Source organism: Colobus angolensis, unplaced genomic scaffold (genome assembly GCF_000951035.1).
Source record: "Colobus angolensis palliatus isolate OR3802 unplaced genomic scaffold, Cang.pa_1.0 Scaffold11, whole genome shotgun sequence".
Lineage (NCBI taxonomy): Eukaryota > Metazoa > Chordata > Mammalia > Primates > Cercopithecidae > Colobus > Colobus angolensis.
Window position 1 is genome coordinate 18,355,757 of NW_012112030.1, and position 6,091 is coordinate 18,361,847.

The window sequence follows — 6,091 nt, forward strand, 5'->3', positions numbered from 1 at the left end:
GGACCAGATGGATTCACAGTAGAATTCTACCAGACATTCAAAGAAGAATTTGTACCAATCCTTTTGACACTATTCCACAAGATGAAGAAGGAACCCTCCCTAATTCATTCTATGAAGCCAGCACCACCCTAATACCAAAACCAGGAAAGGACACAACCACAAAATAAAACTACAGACCGATACCCTTGATGAAGTTAGATGCTAAAATCCTTAATAAAATACTACCTAACAAAATCCAACAACATATTAAAAAGATAATCCACCATGACCAACTGGGTTTCATACCAGGGATGCAGGGACAGTTTAACATACACAAGTCAATAAATATGATACACCACCTAAACAGAAGTAAAAACAAAAATCACATGATCATCTCAATAGATGCAGAAAAAGCATTAGACAAAATTCAGCATCCCTTTATGATTAAAATTCTCAGCAAAATCAACATACAAGGGACATGCCTTAATGTAATAAAATCCATCTATGACTAACCCATAACCAACATAATACTGAATGGGGAAAAATTGAAAGCATTCCCTCTGAGAACAGGAATGAGACATGGAGGCCCACTGTCACCACTCCTCTTCAACATTATTGAAAGTCCTAGCCAGAGAAATCAGACAAATAAATAAAGGGCATCCAAATCAGTAAAGAGGAAAGTCAAACTGTCCCCGTTTGCTGATGATATGATTGTTTACCTTGAAAACCCCAAGGACTCTTCCAGAAAGCTCCTAGAACTGATAAAGGCATTCAGCAAAGTTCCCAGATACAAGATGAATGTACGCAAATCAATAGCTCTTCTACACAACAACAGCAACCAAGCAGAGAATCAAATCAAGAACTCAACCCCTTTTACAGTAGCCACAAGTAAAATACTTAGGAATGTACTTGACAAAGGAGTCAAAAGACCTCTACAAGAAAAACTACAAAATATCGCTGAAAGAAATCACAGCCGACATAGAAATGCATCCCATGCTCATGGATGGGTGGAATCAATATTGTAAAAATGACCATTCTGCCAAAGCAATCCACAAATTAAATGCAATCCCCATCGAAATACCACCATCATTCTTCACAGAGTTAGAAAAAATAATTCTAAAATTCATATGGAACCAAAAAACAGCCTGCATAGCCAAAGCAAGACTAAGCAAAAAGAACAAGTCTGGAGGCATCACACTACCTGATTTCAAACTATACTGTAAGACCATAGTCACTAAAAGAGTGTGGTGCTGGTATAAAAATAGGCACATAAACCAATGGAGCTGAGTGGAGAACCCAGAAATAAACCCAAATACTTACAGCCAACTGATCTTCGACAAATCAAACAAAACCATAAAGTGGGGACAGGACACCCTTTTCAACAAATGATGCTGGGATAATTGGCTAGCCACATGTAGGAGAATGAAACTGGATCCTCATCTCTCACCTCATACAAAAATCAACTTAAGATGGATTAAGGACTTAAACCTAAGACCTGAAACTGTAAACATACTAGAAGATAACATTGGAAAAACCCTTCTAGACATTGGCTTAGGCAAGGATTTCATGACCAAAAACCCAAAAGCAAATGCAATAAAAACAAAGATAAATAGCTGGGACCTAATTAAAGAGCTTTTACATGGCAAAAGGAATAGTCAGCAGAGTAAACAGACAATCCACAGAGTGGGAGAAAATCTTCACAATCTATACATCTGACAAAGGACTAATATCCAGAATCTACAAAAAACTCAAATCAGTAAGAAAAAAACAAACAATTCCATCAAAAAGTGGGCTAAGGACATGAATAGACAATTCTCAAAAGAAGATATACAAATGGCCAACAAACATATGAAAAAATGCTCAACATCACTCATGATCAGGGAATTGCAAATCAAAATCACAATGTGATATCACCTTACTCCCAGGGGAATGGCCATAATCAGAAAATCAAAAAACAGTAGATGTTGGCATGGATGTGGTTATCAGGGAACACTTCTACACTGCTGGTGGGAATGTAATCTAGTACAGCCACTGTGGAAAACAGTGTGGAGATTCCTTAATGAACTAAAAGTAGAACTACCATTTGATCCAGCAATCCCACTACTGGGTATCTACCCAGAGGAAAAGAGGTCATTATTTGAAAAATATACTTGCACACGCATGCTTATAGCAGCACAATTCACAATTACAAAATCGTAGAACCAACCCAAATGTTCGTCAATCGAGTGGATAAAGAAACTGTTTTTATATATATATAATATATATAACATATATATTATATATATAACACACATATATATTATATATAACATATATAACACACATATTATATATAACACATATATTATATAATATATATCACATATATAATATATAACATATATATATTATATATATATATGATGGAATACTACTCAGCCATAAAAAGGAATGAATTAACAGCACTTGCAGTGACCTGGGTGAGATTGGAGACTATTATTCTAAGTGAAGTAACTGAGGATTGGAAACCCAAACATCATATGTTCTCACTGATATGTGGGAGCTAAGCTATGAGAACACAAAGGCATAAAAATGATACAATGGACTTTGGAGACTCAGGGGGAAGAGTGGGAGGGGGACGAGGGATAAAAGACAACAAATATGGTGCAGTGTATACTGCTCAGGTGCACCAAAATCTCACAAATCACCACTAAAGAACTTACTCATGTAACCAAATAGCACCTGTACCCCAATAACTTATGGAAAAATAAAATAAACTAATAAAAATAAATAAACATGAAAAAATTATCAATTTTACCATATAAAGATCATTTTAAAAGTTGAATTATGCTCTAAAAGATTAACTGTAATGAGAGGTATCAGCAAGTCCTCTATTACCAGAAAATCATCCTGACATTGCTCAACTCCCTTTAGAAGGATGTGTACGAATACTTTGGAATTTCCTGACATGATTCCCTTTGGGGAATAAGGGAAAGGTCCCTGGAAGCACTTGAGGATATCGCTATGAAGTGACAAACCCCAGAACCAGTTATGATAAGGAGCCCCTGGGGCTTCCTGGTCCATTGAGAGGCAGCTGTGAATGAGAACTAGAGGGTTGAGCACTGGGAACTGAACCTGGGCGGACTTTCTTGGTTAGATTAGGCATGGCCTAAAGACCCCTGGGAAGCCCGTGCCCGAGTCTTGGTTAGTACTGCATCATCACCTGAAGAGCTACTTCCCTGTTCTGTGTGGAACTCATTCCAACAGCGCCACCGTGTGATTGCAAGAAGCAGACGCAAGAGTGAACCGAGAAGGTTCCTGCGCTATGGCCGCTTGGGTGTGGAAGCCGTTAACCCTTTGGGGACTGCATTGAGCCCTAGAGTTGTTGGACGATTCCAGAAGTAGGGAAGAGCTTACAGGCTCTGGACTTCTGATAATTATTCATATGGGTATACACAAAATTGTTAGGAAAAATAAGAGAGAGAACAGTGCGTGTACCTTGAATTTGTGAAGCATTTTCTCTTAGATGTTATTATTACAAATAGCACAGCTGCACGGGAATTTTACACTTTATGTATCTCTATAGTTGAACTTGTATAGGAATTTGTATTCGTTTTCTGTTGCTACCGCAACCTTAGTGGTTTCAACAACACAAACGTACTACCTTACAGTTCGGTAGGTCAGAACTGACATGGGTCTCACCAGGCTAAAATCAAGTCATTGGCGGGACTGTTCCTTTCTGGAAACTCTAGCGCAGAACACACTTCCTTGTTCATTTGAATTTCTGGCATAATTCAGTTTCTTGTATTGTGGAACTGAGATGGTTTCTGGCCGTCGGCTGAGAGTTATTCCCAGAGTCTAGAGGTCACACACATTTTTATATTTTTTATTTTATTTTATTTTTGAGACTGAGTCTCCCTCTATGGCCCAGGCTAGAGTGCAGTGGCACAATCTCGGTTCACTGCAACCTCCGCCTCAGCGATTCTCGTGCCTCAGCCTCCCAAATAGCTGGGATTACAGGCGCCTACCACCATGCCCGGCTAATTTTTGTATTTTTAGTGGAGACGGGGTTTCATCATGTTGGCCAGGCAGATCTAGAACTCCTGACCGCAAGTGATCCGCCCGCCTCGGCCTCCCAAAGTTCTGGGATTACAGGCGTTAGCCACGACACCCAGCCCACATTTCTTCCTCTGCCTCAAAGTCGCAGTGTTGAGTCAAGTCCTACTCACATAGAATCTCTCTTACCTCTTATACCGTTTCCACTTTTTTTTCTTTTTTTTGAGACGGAGTCTTGCTCTGTCACCCGGGCTGGAGTGCAGTGGCCGGATCTCAGCTCACTGCAAGCTCCGCCTCCCGGGTTTACGCCATTCTCCTGCCTCAGCCTCCCAAGTAGCCGAGACTACAGGCGCCCGCCACCTCGCCCGGCTAGGGGTTTTTTTTTGTATTTTTAGTAGAGACGGGGTTTCACCGTGTTAGCCAGGATGGTCTCGATCTCCTGACCTCGTGATCTGCCCGTCTCAGCCTCCCAAAGTGCTGGGATTAGGATTCATGTGATTAGATTCTAGGGCCCTCCCAGATAAACCAGGATAATGTCTCCATCTCAAGGTCCTTAACCTTGATCATATTTGCAAAGTTTTTGACATGTTAGGTAATATATTCACAGGGGATTAAGTTGGGGACATCTTTGGGAGTCCATTATTCTGCTTATTTTGAGGGGTTTTTTTAATATTTAAAAATATAGTCTTTAAAAAAACACTCCAATGAACAAATGTTTATTTAAAAGGATTTTTACGGACAAGAGTCTTTCAAAAAGCAGAGGAACCATTTTTATATTTTTATTTTTTATATGTAAAAATATAGTCTTTGTTGGAGGGTACATGGAGAAAAGGGAAACTTGCACGCTGTTGATAAGAATATAAATTAGTACAGCCATTATGGAAAAGAGTCTGGAGGCTTCCCAAAAAATTGAAAATAGAACTACCATATGATCCAGCAATCCCACTACTCTGCATGCTTCCAAGGGATATGAAATCAGTATGTCAAAGAGGCATCTGCACTCCAATGTTCGTTAACAGCGTTTTTCACAATAGCCAAGTTATGAAATCAACCTAAGTGTCCATAAACAGATAAGTGGATAGAGAAAATACAGTATCTATACACGATGGGTCACTATTCAGTCTTTAAAAATAAGGAAATTCAGCCATTTTCAACAACACGAATGAACCTGGAAAACACAATGTTAAGTAAAATAAGCCAGGAAAGAATGACAAATACCACATGATCTTATAGTATATGTGAAATTTTAAAAAGTTGAACTCATAGAAGTAGATAGTAGAATGGTGGTTGCCAGACGTGGGGTATTAGGAGATGTTGGTCAAAGGATACAAAATTCCAGTTAAATAGGAGGAATAAGTTCAAGGGATCTATTGTACACATGGTGACTACAGTTAATAATGTATTGCGTTCTTGAAAATTGCTAAGAGAAGTAGATTCTCAGTGGTCCCACCACAAAAGAAAAAAGTGCGAATTAGCTCAATTTAATAAAAACAAATGCTAGTTAACTCAATCATTCCACAATGTATATATAATTTAAAACAATTGTTGTAGATTAATATCTGCAATCTTTTGCTATTAAAAAACTTCAAAAAATTATATAATTATATATCCAATTTATATAAATTTAGATATCAATATAGGTATGTTATTATATAATTTATATAAATATATAATATATAGAAATTATATATATATTTACAACATATGATTCAGTAAAAATAGCATACTACCTAAAGTCATTTGTATATGATCTATATAAATATATATAATATAGAAATTATATATATATTTACAACATATGATTCAGTAAAAATAGCATACTACCTAAAGTCATTTGTATATGATCTTCTGAAAAATCTATACAAAATATTCATATTAATTATAGCTCTTCTATAATCAAAAGCTTTTAAGTAATTATTGATTTCTTCTTGACACTTTTCTGTATTTAAAAAATATTTTTTACGATATGCATATAGTGTTTTTATTACTCATTTATTTAATAGATACTTATTGAGTACCTACCATACACCAAGCCTCATTAAAGGTGCTAAAGATACAATAGTAAACAAAAGAGATA